This window comes from Mustela putorius, unplaced genomic scaffold (assembly GCF_011764305.1).
Source record: "Mustela putorius furo isolate JIRA1106 unplaced genomic scaffold, ASM1176430v1.1 tig00000083_pilon_pilon_pilon, whole genome shotgun sequence".
NCBI lineage: Eukaryota > Metazoa > Chordata > Mammalia > Carnivora > Mustelidae > Mustela > Mustela putorius.
In genome coordinates, this window is record NW_025421273.1 from 12229135 (window position 1) to 12246637 (window position 17503).

The following is a 17503-nucleotide window of genomic DNA, read 5'->3' on the forward strand; positions in this document are numbered from 1 at the left end:
CCGCCTCAGGGCGCGGCGGCGAGGGCAGCGCTCGGTTCCCTCTTCTGGGAAGCCGTTGGAGGGAGCCGGCCGCGGTGCGGGTAGGCGGCGGCGGCGGCACTAGCAGCCGCCGCCGCCGGGGCACGGCGCAGCCGCGGAGCCCTCCCTGAGGTGGGGCTCGGCGGAGACTCCGGGCGGCCCGGGAGCCGGGCTCCCAGGAGCAAGTTGCCCGTGCCAGGCGCGAGCGATGCGGACGAGAGCCCAGGCCCTGGCGCGGCGGCGGTGAGCGCGGAGTTCCCCGGCGACCGCGCTGCCGGCTCCCCTCGCCTCAGCGACGCCGCTGCCGAGGGCCCGGGCCCCGAGGACCAGGGCTCCCCTGGCCCGCGCCGGCGGCGGCGGCGTCGTCGGCGGCGGCGGCGTCGCAGACGGGCCCGGAGGCGGCGCGGCGGGTGGTGGTCGTGGTCGTGGCCGTGGCGGCGGCGGCAGCGGAGGCGGCAGGAGCCACAACTGGAGGGCCGGCGGCGGCGGCGGCGGGGCAGCTCCCCCGGACCCCGCGCGGGGTCGCCGGGGCAGGTGGCGTCCTGCGAGGAATGCGCGGAGGTGGCGGCGCCCTCTCCTTCGCCGTCCCCTCCTCGCGCCGGCGGATCCCGGCGGCGGCGGCGGCGGCGGCGCCCGCGGGCTGTGGAACTTGAGAATTTCGTGGCCAACACGTTGCTGCTGAAAGCTCGCCAAGGTGGGTGCATGGCGGGCGCCCGACTCCCACCCCACCCAGACCCTCCGAGGAGCCCGGATCCCCGCAGAGCCCCGCCCCACGGCCCGCCTGTCCTCGCTCTCGGGTCCCGCGGGTCGGCGAGGCGTCCGCTGCCCTGCACTTTCTCAGCACGCAGGACCCCAGGTATGGGTGGTCTGCGCCCAGTGCTCGTTAGCCTGAGCCTGCTGCGTGAACCTGCCGCCCCCCGCACGGTCCAGTGCGTCAGCGCCCGACGAGCAGTGTCCTACCCCGAGGACGGGGAGGCGGGAGCACCGAGCGAAGCCGGCAGAAAACGACTGTGCCTTTGTGGTCTGTGCCGCCCTGGACGAGAGCGGTCGTGTAGTGTCTGCGTATCGGTATTTGGGCGCAGCGTCTTGATTCTAGGTCTGGTCTGCGGCTTTGTGGTTTGTGGAGAGGAAATAGGTCAGGAGAAATTCGGAAAGGCAGCGGTTGGTTCAGCCCTTCCTCTCGGAGGTCGCTGGTAGCGTCCTGTGTCTCCCACGAGGCTGAAGAGCGGGAGTCGAGGCTGGAGAGCCGGTGACCAGCTGCCCACCTGCGGTTCTTCAGCCCCGGGCCTGATGCCGGCGATGGAGCAGGTGCTGCGTCCTTGCGCTGCGTCTGCGATCTGTGCCCGCCCGACGGGCGCAGTGGCCAGAACTCCGAATGGAAGACCACGGGGGTGGGGGGAAGGGGTTATGCGCAACATCCCAGGGCCGGGAAGGGGTGCTCCTGGTGACTCAGGGTGCTTTTGGCAAGCGCCAGTGAATTTCTCTTGTGATTGGAATAGCAAGTAACGTTTTGTGGAAGAAGTTAACCTGAAAGACCGCTCTTTTCAGATCTTTGGGGGTTGTTTCTTTTTGAATCCACTCCCCCCTTCCCATCTGTGTCCTAGGTGTCTTTCATGAGGAAAGGTGGGATCCCAAAGTGCCTGGTTCCTCAACCCACTGTAGCCCTTGGGTCAGAAACATTTGAAAGGAATTCTTGAAGTAACAGTGACTGGTGCCGAGAATTAGGTGCTCAAGTGAGGGTTTAAATGGAAGGATCCAGATTTAAGAAGTAGTGAACTTTTATTTTCTAAAGTAGCTTTTCTGTGAAGAGTTGAGAATAGAGGGGCGCCTGAGTAGCTCAGTGGGTTAAAGACTCTGCCTTCAGTTCAGGTCATGATCTCAGGGTCCTGGGACGGAGGGTCACATCCGTCTCTCTGCTCAGTGGGGAGCCTGCTTCCCCCTCTCTCTGCCTGCCTCTCTGCCTACTTGTGATCTCTCTTTCTATCAAGTAAAATCTTAAAAGAAAAAATTTGAGAATAGAGATCTTCTCTTGAATTATTTTGGATAGAAGACTGAAGATGGGTGGGAAGAGAACAGGGTCTTACTTTTCTGTTAAGGTGGTGGGATGACCTCAGCAGTAGGTTTCAGTGGAACATGTGATTGTGTCCAGTGTTTCTCACTTTGAACTCCAGGTTGGTCACAGAGATGAATCGTCCTTTGTGGAAATCGGCTCTGACCCAACCTCAGCCCGTTTTCTTTCCACTGTATCATCCTCTCTGGGTGTAGTGTAGGAAGACAGGCTGTCAAGCAGATTTCTGTACAACGTTGTAGAGATTAGATGAGGAGGTAAAATGTAATTGCTTTCGAAATGCTAAATACATAAAACGAGGGGCTCCTGGCTGACTCAGTCGGAAGAGCATGCTACTTACTCTTGGTCTCTGGGCTGTGAGTCCGAGCCCCATGTGAGATATAGAGATTACTTAAAGAAATACATAGAGCCAGTATTTCCTGTTATAAAGCCCAAGACTGCAGTGATCCATCCTTCCTTTCTTCCTTCTGTCCTTTTTTATTTTATTTTTTTTAAGATTTTCTTTCTTTTATTTGATGGACAGAGATCACAGGCTGGCAGAGAGACAGGAGGAAGCAGGCTCCCTGCTGAGCAGAGAGCCTGATGCAGGGCTCGATCCCAGGACCCTGAGATCACGACATGAGCAGAAGGCAGAGGCTTAACCCTCTGAGCCACGCAGGCGCCCCTCTTTCTTTCTTTTTTAAAGATTTTCTTTATCCATTTGACACAGGGAGAGAGAGCACAAGCAGGGGCTGGGGAGAGGGAGAAGCAGGCTTCCCGAGGAGCAGAGAACCCAATGCGGGCCTCAATTCCAGGACCCTTGGATCATGACCTGAGCCGAAGACAGATGCTTCACAGACTGAGCCACCCAGGCAACCCAGCAGTGATACTTTCTAAAGAGTTTTAATTTTTGTTTCCTAAAGTATTAACGCATACTGGTGTGATCATTGTGAGGTCTGCCGTTTGTCAGCAGGGAATGTTTACTGCTATGTTCAGAAAGAGTTGTTACGTCTGGGTGGTTAATGCTTAGAGAAGTTAAATATGAGATATTAGAAAGATGAATATATGGTGAGTGTTGGTTATAACTTAGGGTTGTTCTCCCAAATTGAAACTTTATTTGCTTTAGCAGCTCATGCATGTTCCCTAGGAAGTGTCTTCTTGGACCTCTCTGTTCATGGCTGGTTCCTCACTTAGTTTCTTTGGCTCATGTATTGGAAAATTAACATTTGAGAGGAGTGTACATGGTACAGCAGTTATATGTTGGCCTTGGGAATCACAGTATTGATTTAATATTATGAGTGGGTCCACTCATTCTCTGGGATTTATTGCAAATAAAATCAATCTCTCTGTTTTTGTTCTCAAACAGTAGGTATTTAAAACTGTTCCTCCTTTTCAGGAATGTTGGCAGATAATGCTGCATTGAAAAAGTTGTCACTTTGCCACGCACACTTTAAGGAAGTAGAAAATGATCCTACTGTTGATAAAACACAAAATCACTTTTTTTTAACATTTAGCATTTTTTCTTTCTTTCTTTATTTCTTTTTTGAAGATTTTATTTATTTATTTGACAGAGAGAGAGATCACAAATAGGCAGAGAGGCAGGGGGAGAGGGGAAGCAGACTCCCCGCTGAGCAGAGAGCCTGATGCGGGGCTCTATCCCAGGACCCTGAGATCATGACCTGAGCTGAAGGCAGAGGCTTTAACCCACTGAGCCACCCAGGCGCCCCTAGAATTTTTTCTTGTGTTACACCTTTGCTAAGCAATTTGTGACCTTTCATAGCTTTAAATGATAACCTTAAATTGTTTCACATCCTACTTCTTTTTGTTTTTTCCCCCTTTTTAAAGAGTATATTTATTTATTTGACAGATAGAGATCACAAGTCAGCAGACAGGCAGGCAGAGAGAGAGGAGGAAGCAGGCTCCCTGCTGAGCAGAGAGCCCGATGCGGGGCTGGATCCCAGAACCCTGAGATCATGACCTCAGCTGAAGGAAGGGGCTTGGCCCACTGAGCCACCCAGGTGCCCCTCACATCCTACTTCTGAGGAGACTTTCACCCTGTTTTGTCTCTCGGAAAAATTGACAGCATGAATGCAGAGGGGAGCATAAGGATGTGTACATCGAGTGTGGATTTGGTCTTACATGTAGTATTTCTTTCAGATTTCAGCTGATGGTGTTTTTAGCAGTTGATTGGCATCTCCTGCATAGTTAATACATCTGGTATCATTCATACTGTCTCTTGCTGAGGCCTCCTCCCCAGGATTTTGGTTTTATGGGGTTTCTAGAAGTAGCTTACAAATCTTTTGATTCCGGAAGTATAGTAGCTAATATTTTTTGTTTTCCTTCATCATACTTCATTTGATCCCACACCAAAGAGCTACTTAATACATTTTTGTTATTTAAAAAAATGAACACTTTTGTGTTCTTTGCACCTGTTCTTGTTTGCTGGCTATTCCAACCTTCAGTGCATCAGGTCCTCCTTGCTTTCTTCTTGTTCAATTCTTTCCACCCTTCCAGAATCTGGTTTATCTTTGTATCTTGGTCTGCTTCTCCCAGCTTGGAGAGTGTGTACTGTCTGCCCTCAGGGAATTTGGAACTTGGGGTTGAGAACATGGCATAGTCCGTGATTATCCAGCTAAATTGTAATCTGTGCATGCATGGACAAGGCATAGGTTTACTTTGATTTTTTATTCCTTTCAGTGCTGCCTAGCCATTTAAGCTGTACTTGGTAAAACCACTGGAGACTAAGGGGGTGATTTGTTATTTTGCTGAATTCAAGAAAGAAAAGGTGAAATTCATACTAAAAATGAAAGGATTGGCTGCATTTGGAGGGAATAAAGTGTGTTCCAAGTTTGCTATAGAGCCTAGCGGTTGAAAAGGATAGTTAACATCAGTGCCCGTTTCCTCTGTCCAGGCAACACGCTCAATTCTTTATGGGCAATATCCCAGCCAGTCCTGTCCCTCCTTTCCTAACCTGTAACCTCCTCCTAACCTCTTCTAACTGGACTGACGATAATTCTACTTCTCAGTGTTAAGAGGATTGCATGGGATAATGTGGCACAGTGCTTGGTGCTCAGAAAGTGCTCAGTAGAATAGTTGTGGCTGTAGATTTTGTTGTTACATCCAGTGTCATGATGAAGAATTGGCACTTGAATATGAAGTTGTGTTAATTGACTTTGAACCTCATTCTTTGTCTCAGTCCATGCTCATTCTGGATTTCCCAAAAACATAGCTTTCCTGTTCCTGAATTCTCACTTTTGGGTGGTCCTTGTACCTCATTTAGCCTTAAGCTTTGTTATTTCTCACGTCCATTCCTGTCTGTCCTCATCTAGTGCGCACACACATCCCTGCACCCCCTCCCTCAGTGCCGTGGTTCTCTATAGCTCTTAAGTTGACTGAGGGACAGAATTTCCTCGCTGGTCTATTTCCAGACTTTGTTCTCCTTTGTCATCTCCAGTGCTGTTAGAACACTCTTTCTGAAACACAGATTTGTTCTCTTAATCTTTGGTTTAAAATGCAACCCTAGCTTTGCGCAGTGGCAGTATCGTAGCCAATGAGGTTTATCCGAGGCGCGATTATTGCTAATTAAAATGCAACCCTAGACCTCCATTCCAGGATCCCCACAGGGTCCTCCCTGTCCTCACACCCAATAGATGCTCTACAAATGTGAACCGTGACTGAGGACAAAAGAGCACATCTCAGGAATTCTTTCCATACCGATGATAACCAGAAATTAAGGTTTCAAACTAAGCTGTCTTTTTATTATTTATTTATTTATTTATTTAATTTTTTAAAAGATTTTATTTTATTTATTTGACAGAGCGATCACAGGTAGACAGAGAGGGGGAAGCAGGCTCCCTGCCGAGTAGAGAGCCCGATGCGGGACTCGATCCCAGGACCCTGAGATCATGACCTGAGCCGAAAGCAGAGGCTTAACCCACTGAGGCACCCAGGCACCCTAAGCTGTCTTTTTAGTGGTCTGGAAATAGGGAACAAAAACTGAGATTTTATTCACCTTTGGAATGTCACTAGTGAGTGCTTTTTGCTTTATTTAATTTTAATATTTCTGTTTTTATTAAATCAGTATTAAAATGTAATTATATCTACAGTGCAACCTCTAGTTCCTCTTTCAGTATTTACATGCTCATCACTAACAAAGACAGTGGGTTCAACTGTAACTAATTATGATGTTAGAAAAAAGCCAAACACATGTGTTTTGTGTTTTTTGTTTTTTAGAATGGAAACTGTTAGCATTCCTAGTTCAAAGAACACATTGGCAATACTATCTTTGTGGCCCCCCTTACTCCTGTGCTGCTTTGTCTCACTTCCTGGCAGAGACATTGTGGTTGAGCGTTTGCAGGGTAATCCGAGATATTTTTTTGTGGGAGCATTTGTGTGTACTAGATTTGCCAGTTGGACAAGGCTGCTGAACTAGTTGCATCCCGTACCACCACCCCCAACCCCACCGCCAACCTCTAGGAGCAGGTGTTCTTACCACTTTTACAGATGAGGGAAGCAGAAGTAACTTGCTGAAGGTCTCATTACTAGTTAATGGGAGCATCAGGGTTCAGCCCAGGTCGGTCTGGCCCCAAACACATGCTCTAACCAGTCCTGTAATGCTGTCGAAACACTCCTCAGTTTGCTGCTTTTAATGAAAACAGGTTGATCTTTTGTCTTTAGCTTCTGGCATGAAATTAGCTTTCTAGATGTAGGAATGTCAAGTGCTGGTTGGACCACGTGAAAGCACAGTTGATAGAAGTTAGGACGTGGCGGGGAAGGTGGGGCCGTTGGATTTTCATCTGACAAGGAGAACTTTGGAGACATTGTCTGTGTTTGCACCCCGAGAACTACAGAGCCAACAGCGTTGTGCAGAGTTATATCAGGAGTCCATACAAGAGCCAAAAGTGATGGTGAAGCGTTTGGCATGGGGCAGAGCCTTCCTGTGGTCACTCTGGTTCTAGAAGGAAAGAATTTGGAGCCTCTCTGCTCCCTGTTTTGATTACATTTTCCTAACATTCTCAGTGTTCTTTACTTCCAGTGCTTCATTGGGTTAAACACAGCATGATCTCAAAAGGACAGCCTTCTCACGTCCCTTCATCAAGCTAGGAACAGAATTCATGACTGGTTCTGTTCTACTAATTAAAAAAAATTTTCCAAGGGATCCATAACTTTAAAAATCAGAGAATAGGGGCGCCTGGATGGCTCAGTGGGTTAAGCCTCTGCCTTCGGCTCAGGTCATGATCTCAGGGTCCTGGGATCAAGTCCCGTGTCGGGCTCTCTGCTCAGCAGGGAGCCTGCTTCCCTTCTTCTCTCTCTGCCTGCCTTTCTGCCTGCTTGTGATCTCTGTCTGTCAAATAAATAAATAAAATCTTTAAAAAAAAAATCAGAGAATAAAAGGACTTCTGACGGAAAGTTCTAGCCTTCCTCATACTCCTTTTCTTCCTCTAAACTGAAAGTTTATCCCTTTGCTCACCCCGCCAATTCACATGTTGAAACCCAGTTCCTGATGTGATGGTATTTGGAGGTGCTTAGTTCATGAAGGTAGAGCCCTCATACAAGGGATCAGTGCCCTTATAAAAGACACCCCACAGAGCTCCCTGGCCCCTTCGGCCACATGAGGACACATTGAGAAGATAGCTGTCTGTGAACTGGGAAGATGCTGAGTCTGTGCACCTTGATCATGGACTTCCAGTCTCTAGAACTGTGAGAAAGAAGTGTTGTTTATAACCCCCCACTCCCCCCACCCATGTATGGTATTTTGTTACAGCAGCAGGAGCAGACGAAGACCCCACTCCCCTCAGGTCCACCTCCACTAATTCTTCCCATGACTTCTTTTGTCGTTACTTTGGCAGTTACTGTTGAATTTCTAAAGAACAGCGCTCGTCCATTTAGACTTCTATTAGCTTTATGCTGTTGGATGCGGACGTAGCTCCCTTAAACCAGCTCCTCCATCTTCTTTCTCCCTCATTCATATAGTTAAATCACTGTTTTAAATTCCTGTATTGGTTATCTTTTTAACTTAAAAAATTATTGGAATTCTCAGACTCCAAGACGTTTGCTCAAAAGACATGAAGTGTTTTTTTTTTTAAAGATTTTATTTATTTACTTGACAGAGAGAGATCACAAGCAGGCAGAGAGGCAGGCAGAGAGAGAGGAAAGGAAGCAGGCTCCCTGCTGAGCAGAGAGCCCAATGCGGGACTCGATCCCAGGACCCTGAGATCATGACCTGAGCCGAGGGCAGCGGCTTAACCCACTTAGCCACCCAGGCACCCCTGGTTGGGGTTTTTGGTTTTGGTTTTGGTTTTGTTTTTACAGTTCTGAAGGCTAAGAATCCAAGGTCAAGGTACCAGCATGACTGATTTCTGGTGAGGACTCTTCCTGGCTTATATAAGGCTGCCTTCTCTCTGCGTCCGCCCATAGCCTTTCCTCTTGTTTATGCTGAGAAACACAGATTTTTCTGGTGACTCCTCTTAAGAATTCACCTGTCACATTGGAGCCTTAGCTGGCTGACCGTCTCATTTAACCCTAGTTACCTCTCTGAAGGCCCAAACTCCAGTTATAGTTCCATTGGGGTTAGGACTTCAGCGTGTGAATTTGGAGGTGAGAGTGGGGTGCTGGGGTACAAGTCAGTCTATAACACTGTTTTAATTTGCATTTTCCTAATTACCAGGGAAATTGAACATCTTTTTGTAGTGGGGGTGATTCAACTTTCCTCTTTGTAAATTGCTTGTCATATCTTCTGCACAATGAGGGCAGAATATCTTACTGATTTCTAGCATCTTTTTATGTAATCTGGATACTCAGAATACATTGCACAAATCTCCTATTATCTCACCTTAGTATTAGTATTAGTATCTCACCTTAGTACTAGTTTCCTATTGCTGCTCTAACAAGTTACCACAAACTAAATGACCTGAAATAACACAGATTGTTTTGTTACAGTTCTGGAGGTCAGAAGTCTGAAATGGGTCTCGCTAAGCTAAAATCAAGATGTCAGAAGGGCTGTGTTCCTTTCTGGAGCTTCTAGGGAGAATGGTATCAGACAGAGAACCGGTTCTGAACTCAGGTCTGACTGCTTGCTGTTCAAAAATTAATACTCTAAAGACAAGTGACAGTGAGAAAGGAAGGTTGCTTTAGTCAGGAAGCTGGCAACCTAGAAGGCAGGTGGACAGACGTTTCAAAAACTGTCTTCCCTGTCCAGGCCAAGCTGGAAGGATTTTAGAGGGGAAGGCATGGGAGAAGGGAGGGGGCTGCATGCAAAAGAAGCAGGTGGTTGGATGGTGAGTCCGATGTCGGGACCCTGAATAGCCTTGCTGGCATCAGCAACAGCTGTTTTTTAAATGTGGTCAGGTCTCGTCTTCTGGGAAAGTTTGGTCCTTTACTCCTGAAGGCCAGTGGTTTGCAAACCTTAAGAGGATGGGTCTGCTACAGACTGAGGGAGTTAGGTCTTCAAGCCGAGAGTGAGTAAGTTTGAAGCGAGTTCGCCCTTCAGACCGGTTGGAGCGCTATCACAGTTTCATTTTGGAGGTTTTATGGGGGAATCCATTTTCTTGCCCTTTCCAGCTGCTGGAGGCCACCTGTGCCCCTTGACAATACCATGTGTAAGGGAGGATGTGGAGTAACTGCAGCCAGACTCTCACACAACGCCCATTGCAATGTGGAACTGGAGACCCCAGCAGTGTCTGATAAACACACCTGCCCTATGATCTGGTGATTCTCCTCCAGATGTCCCCAGTCCAACAGGCACAGGCTCACATTCGAGAATGTTTATCAGGGCCTTATTCATAACAGTCTCAGGCAGGAAACAGCCCAATCATTCCTCCCCAAGAGGATGGATAAAGCAGTACCTATACGTGTAATGCTGTGCAGCAGGAAAAAGAACTGATACATGCAAGAACATAGACAAGTGTCGGGAGCATTAGGTTAAGGAAGAACTCAGAAGAGAGCGATCCTCAGTGATTCCAGTGGTATGATGTGAAAGTAATCCATGATAATACAAATTGGAATGGTAATTGCCATTACCATGGGGTAATGGTAGAAGGGAGGGATTGACACCAAAGAGGCAGGAAGGAACTTTCTGGGGTGATGAAAATGTGTATGGGGGCACCTAGGTGGCTTAGTTGGTGAAGCATCTGCCTTCAACTCAGGTCATGATCTCAGGGTCCTGGGATGGAGCCCCAGTTGGGCTCTCTGCTCAGCAGCAGTCTGCTGTTCCCTCTCACTCTCCCTCTGTGCCCTCTCTGTCTCTCAAATAAATAAATAAAATCTATTTAAAAAAATTTTTTTTAAATGTGTATTGATTGATCCAGCTGGTAATTATGCGGGTATATATACATTTGCAACATTTCATTGAGTGATACTATTAAACTTGGTGCAATTATTGTGAAAATTGTGTCTGTTGAAAGTACTTCTTTAAGGAAAAACATTTTATAAGATAGGGCCTCTCTGTTCCTGAAAGATTTGGTAAACCTGGCCCACAAAACTGCCTGAGTTTGGAGTCTCCCCTGGCCCTCCCCAACCCTCCTGACTTGGAAGCAGGGATGGGGGTGGTTCTTTTTATTATCAGTTTAGTTTCTTTAATACTTACTGTGACCTTCTGTTTCTTCTTGAGTTAGGTTTGGTAACTTGGGTTTTCTGAAAAAATTATTCTCACCTAAGCTTCCAAATTTATTTGGAGTTAATGTTATTTGTAACACTTTCTATTTTTACAACTGCAACTGTGATCTTTTTAATTTAGAATATTATTTGTGTGGGTCTTTTAATTTTGTTAGGCTGGCAAAAGATTTTTGTTAATCACTTCAATGAACCAGAGTTTGGTTTCATATGTTCTTCTCAATTATGTTTGTCTTCTGTTTTATTAATTTCTGCTTGTATTGTATTCTTTATTTTGATTTGCCTCTAGCTATCAAGTCGACTGCTTACTGCATACTTTTTAAACTTTCTTGTTTTAAAATAAATAAATTTAAGACTCTGACTTTTAAGTATTGTGTTAACAGCAACTCACAAGTTTCTTCATGTGGTTTTTTTAATCTCAGTTATGTTTAATGATTCTGATTGTGATTTCTTTGCTAAGCCTTGATGATTTGACTGTGATTTCTAAGAAATTATAAATTCATGGCACCTTTTTAAATGATCCTTTTTATTGGTGTTTTAATGATAGATGATCAGAGGATATGGTCTTCATAATATCAGTATTTTGGTATTCATTGAAATATACTTTGTAAGCTGGTACTTGGTCAATTTTTATGTTTATCTGTTCTTAGGAAGAATATGTGGTTTTTTTTGCTGGGTAAGACCCTGTACGATCGTCTTTTAGCTTAAGCTTACTATTGTTACTATATAAATAGACTCCATTTTTATTATTTTTTGTCTGTTTGATAATCAGTTTATGATAAAGTCTTGATGAAATCTCCCACTAAGACAGTGGATATTTAAATTCATTTTCCCTGATTTGGTTGGTTTTTATTTCCAAGATACTGTTAAGTATTTACTAGTTACTGATTTCAGTTATCTTCTTGTTGGGTTATTGTTTTTTTAATTATTTATGTAAGGTGCATCTCTGTCCCCACCAGTGCATTTCAGTTTTCCTTAAGTTGTATTTTCATTGGACATGCCTATTTTTTTTTAAGATTTTATTTTATTTATTTATTTATGACAGAGAACACAAGTAGGCAGAGAGGCAGGCAGAGAAGAGAGAGAGAGAGGAAGGGAAGCAGGCTCCCTGCTGAGCAGAGCCTGATGCAGGGCTGGATCCCAGGACCCTGGGATCATGACCTGAGCTGAAGGCAGAGGCTTTAACCCACTGAGCCACCCAGGCGCCCCTGGACATGCCTATTATTATACCTGCCTCTGTGTGTGTGTGTGTGTGTGTGTGTGTACACGTGCACTAATTTTTGCCGTTTTTCCCTCACCCTGCCTTTTGGTGTGTTTTTATAATGCTTTGGGTGTGTCTCGTAAATAACATGTAGCTGGATTTTGATAGTTTCTCCAGTCTAATAATCTCATTCTTCTATTTATTTAATTTTTTTAAGATTTTATTTATTTGACAGATAGCACAAGTAGGCAGAGCAGCAGGCAGAGGGAGAGGGAGAAGCAGGCTCCCCACAGGGAGCCCAATGTGGAGCTTGATCCCAGGACCCTGGGATCATGACCTGAGCCAAAATCAAGTGAGACACTTAACCAACGGAGCCACCTAGTGCTCCTAGATGTCCCCCTTTTTAAGGACAGTAATCATGTTGGGTTAGGACCTACCCGAATGATTTCATTTTAACTCGATTACCTTTGTATTATAAAGATCCTGTCTCCAAATATGATCATATTCTGAAGGGTGGGATTAGCTGAAGGTTAGGACTCTAAAACATCATTTTTGAGGAGGTGCTAATTCAACCTATACCTTTAAAATAGATGAAGACAGCCTATAGAGGGGGACCTTCACACTTTTGGGACTTAAAAAGCTTTGACCCCACATCCGTCTGTAATTTTGGGACACAATATACTACCCTAGTGGACTGTGCCTCTTGTTTTTGCCCCCCTCAGGCTTTAGGACAGTGGAGGGTCTTCTATGTAAGTAGCCTGGGCCTTGCCAGCCACAGTTGATATTGGGTATGGTCCTATGACTAAATGTGTGTGCTCTTCCTTTTCTTGCATGATTTCTTCCCTTCTGGTCTTCCTGTCTTGAAATGGTATGGCGAGCACCACCCAGCTCATCTTGAGGCTGACTGCACCTGGATGGGACAGCTCAGAAAATTGGAGCTGGACTTTGGTGTGATGTGTCGGTGGAGAATTTTGGAATCAAGGACTGCTTACTGAGGGGCAGGGCGGCTTCTCTGGCTCAGTAGCATGTTGCCCCCCCCCCACCAAGCCTGCTGCTATGACGTGTAGTTTGTGTCCTCTCCCTATTTAATTGTTGAAGCTCTAATTACCAGTGTGATGGTATTTGGAGGTAGGGCCTTTGAAAGGTAATTATGGTTATATTAGGTCGTAAGGGTGGGCCCCTATGATGGAATTAATGACCCTATAAAAAGAAGGAGAGGCACCGATCTCTGTTCTGTGTTCAAGTGCATATATCAGGGAAAGGCCCGTGAGTACATAATGAGAAGATAGCCATCTACAAACCAGGAAGGGCCCTCACCAGTCAACCGAATCTGCTGACACCCTGGTCTAGGAATTTCCAGCCTCCAGAACTCCGACAAATAAGTGTTTGTTGTTAGGTCACCCAGACTGTGGTATTTTGTCATAGCAGTCCAAGGTGACTGAGACCCCAGTGGAGCAGTTCCCATTCTTTTGTCTCTCCTTCACCTTGTGATCTTCAGATCAAGCCAGGGAATCTTGTCCAGGGAGAAGGGAGCCTTTTGTATTGATAGCTCACCCACGTGGTTCGTGGGATGTGTGCGTGCACTGTTGTGTTTAGTGAAATGTGGGTGAGGCCCTGTGTTTGGAGGTACATGGTGTGTGTGCAGTATTGTGTTTGTGTCTTTAAACAAGTAAGCTTTGAGTGAATTATGTGCTGGGTTCTGAGCTCTCACCTCTTCCACTTCATGAAAGCCACCCTTGTCAAGATCACCAGAGTCGGTTCTTAGTCATCCTACTACACCTGTGGGCTGCGCATGACAAAGCTCATCATAGGGTCACCTCAGTCAGTATGTCCTTCTAGACCAGCACCCTCCAAGGTTTTCTGCTGTTTCAGTGCTTGTCCTTAGACTGCTTGTCTGATTACCTCTCATTTGCTAGACCTCTTCATATTTGAAATCCTCCCAAGGCTCAGTCCCTGGAGTCTCACTCCCTTATGATCTTATCCAGTAACATGCTTTGGAGCAGGCTGCTGTCTCTCAAATTGAGATCTGCAGACTGGACCTTTTCATTGAACTGCTGCTCATTCTCCACTTGCCCACTTAACATTGCTACTTGGTAACCATCTGCGTGCATGCATGAATGCACAAATGTACACACACTCAGTCAAAACTAACTATTAACACTCAACCTGCCCCTATTTTTTCTTTTTGCATCTCAGTTAATACTCAGGACAAAATTTTAAAGTTGACTTTTAATTCCTTATATCCCATATCGAATCCTTGGGCAAATATTTTTAGATCTTCCTTCAAAATGCAAAGAATCTTAACCTCTCACCGCCTTCAGCATAGCTCAAGCCATTAACCCCTCTCATTTGGAAGACCACAATTGGCTGATACTTGGTCTCAGCTTCTGCTTTTCTGACCCTACAGTCTCTTCTCAACACCCCAGCCAGAATGATCCTATTAAAATTAAAGTTGAGGGGGGCACCTGGGTGACTCAGTGGGTTAAAGCCTCTGCCTTCGGCTCGGGTCATGATCTCAGGGTCCTGGGATCGAGCCCCACATCGGGCTCTCTGCTCAGCAAGGAGCCTGCTTCCTTCTCTCTCTCTGCCTACTGTGATCTCTGTCTGTCAAATAAATAAATAAAATCTTAAAAAAAAAAATTAAAGTCGAGGTGTCAGCCCTCTTCAAACCCTCACCATGGCCTCCTAGACCAATCAGAGTAAAAGGAGGAATGTTGGAATTATCAGGCCAGGAATTTTTAAAAACTGTGATTAGTATCCTCAGGGCTTTAATGGAAAAAGTTAGAAAACATGCAAAACACAGATGGATAATGTTAAAGAGAGAGATGGTAATTCTAAAGAAGAATCAAAAGAAATGCTAGGGGTGAGAAGAACCAAAAAAATAACAAATGAATCCCTTTGATGGCCTCATAAACTGACTGAAAGAATCTCTGAGCTTGAGAATATGACAGAATATCTAAAACTGGAAAGCAAGGAGAAAAAAAGACTGAAAAAATCACAACAGAATATCCAAAAACTGGCACAACCATAAAAGGCGTAATACACGTGTAATGGGAATGCCAGAGGAGCAGAAAGAAAGAAAGGAACAGATGAAATATTTGAAGTAATAATGACTGAGACTTTACCCCAATTAATGTTAGACATCAAGCCACAGATGAAGCTCAGGAAATATGAAACAGGATAAATGTCAAAAGAATGATTCCCAGGAGGAACACCTGGGTGGCTTAGGCAGTTAAGCATCTGCCTTCACCTCAGGTCATGATCCTGGGGTCCTGAGATGAAGCCCTGCATTGGGCTCCTTGCTTGGTGAGGAGCCTGCTTTTCTCTCTCCCTCTGCGTCTCCCCCCAACTCATGCATATGCGTGTGCGCACCATTCACTTGCTCTCTCGCAAATAAAATCTTAAAAAATGACGCTTAGGAATATCATCTTCAAACTTTAGGAAGTCAAAGATAAAAAGTCTTAAAAGAAGCCACAGATAAAAACACTTTGCCTATACAGGAACAAAGGTAAGAATTATATCTGATTTCTTCTCAGAACCCATGCAAGGAAGAAGACGGAAGTGAAACATTTAAAGTATTGGAAGAAAAACCCACCAACCTAGAATTCTGTATCCTATGAAATTACCCTCCAAAAGAGAAGAAATGAAGACTTTCTCAGACAAACCAAAACTGAGGGAATTTGTTGCTAGTAGATCTGCCTTGCAAGAAACTAAAAAAAATTGTTTATAGAGAAAGAAAATTATATATTCAGAAACTTTGTTCTACATAAAGAAAGGAAGAGCATCAGAGAATGAATATGTGATGGTAAAATGAAGACTTGTTTTTCTTAATCTATTAGCTGTTAGATAAAAAATAACACATTTACACATAGAGACATATATAAAAATGATATACTATGTATAAATGAAATGAATGTCTCTTTATGTCCGCAGTGGTACAAGGGATAGGAGGGGAATTAGGAATATTTTTTTATTTATAAGGTACTCATACTACCTATGAAGTGGTATAATTTTCTTTGAAAGGGAACTTGGATTAGTTGTAAATGTATATTGCCACTAAAAATAGTTTAGGGGAGCCTGAGTGACTCAGTTGGTTGGACATCTGCCTTTGGCTGGGGTCGTGATCCCAGAGTCCTAGGATTGAGCCCTGCAAAGGGTTCTCAGGATGCTCAGTGGACAGTCTGCTTCTTTTTCCACTCCCCCTGGTCATGTTTTCTCTTTCTTTTTCTCTCTCATTCTCTCAAAATCCTTAAAAAGATAAACAGTTTAAAAAGAAGTATAATTGATATGCTAAGGAATATGTGAGAATAGAATCCTATAAAATGATTTAAGCTGCAAATGGCAAAAAAAAAAAAAAAAAAAAAAAAGGAAAACAGCAGTAAGAACAAGATAAGGGCAAGTAGTTGTAAAAATATGGTAGGTATTAATCCAACTACAGATACACCTTGTTTTATTGTATTTTACCAATACTACACTTTCTACAAATTCAAAGTTTGTGGCTACCATGTGTCAAGTCTTTTGGTGCCATTTTTTCCAACAGCATTTTTTCTCTTTATGTCTCTGTCACATTTTGGTAATTCTTACAGTATTCCAAACTTTTAAATTATTGTTTAGAGTGATGTGTGATCGTTGATTATGACTTACTGAAAGCTCAGATGATGGTTAGCATTTTTAGCAATAAAGTTTTTTTTTTTTAATTAAGGTATATACATTGTGTTTTAGGCATACTGCTATTGCATGGTTAACAGAGTACAGCTTAGTGTAAACATAACTTTTATATGCAATGGGAAGCCAAAATTCGTTTGTATTGCTTAATTGTGACATTTGCTTTATTGCAGTAGTGTGGAATGAAACCCACAGTGTCTCTGAGGTATGCCTGTATTGCATATCAGTAATCACTTTAAACATCAATGGTCTTAAGTGCATCAGTCAAAAGAGAGAGATTGTCAGAGTGGATAGAAAAGTAAGACCCAACTACATGTTGTCTATAGGAAACTCACTTTAAATATAAAAATTCACATAGATTAAAAGTAAAGGGATGGAGAAAGGTATTCCATGCTGCCATTAATCAAAGGCAGTAGGTGTACCTATGTTAATTTCACACAGTTTAAACTTCAGAGCTAAGAAAGTAAACAAGGATAAAGAGGGATATTACATAATGACAAAAGGGTCAATTCTCCAAGAAGATGTAGCAGTCCTTAAAGTGTATGTGCCTAACAACATATAGGCAGAATATGTGAGTCAAAAACTGATAGAACTGCAAGGAGAGATTGATGAATACACTACACATTCTTCTCAAGGTCACATTGGAACATTCTCTATGATAGTCCACATTCTGGGCTATAAGACATGCTATGACAATTTTAAAAGAATAGAAGTCATACAATATCTGCTCTCAGACTGCAGTGGAATTAAAATAGAAACCATAAACCAGAAAGACAGCTGGAAAATCTCCCAAATACTTGGAGATTAAACATACCTTTAAAAAAGATTTTGGTTTTTTGTTTATTTGAGAGAGAGAGCAAGCATCAGTGGTGGGGAGAGACAGAGGGAGAGGGAGAAGCAGACTTCCCACTGAGCAGGGAGCCTGACATGGAGCTTGATCCCAGGATCCTGGGATCATGACC

The 17503-nt window shown here is 44.4% G+C and overlaps 1 protein-coding gene and 1 pseudogene across 1 annotated transcript in view; both read left to right on the plus strand.

Annotated features, from left to right (window-relative positions):
* Window positions 1-616: 616 nt before the first annotated feature.
* Window positions 617-17503, plus strand: part of GRK4 (G protein-coupled receptor kinase 4) — a 110144-nt gene continuing 93257 nt past the window's right edge. Inside the window, exon 1 of the mRNA XM_013045752.2 lies at window positions 617-712. The gene's annotated coding sequence lies outside the window, so the exon portion shown is untranslated. The remainder of the gene's footprint in view (window positions 713-17503) is intronic.
* LOC123391230 lies at window positions 5587-5868 on the plus strand (annotated as a pseudogene).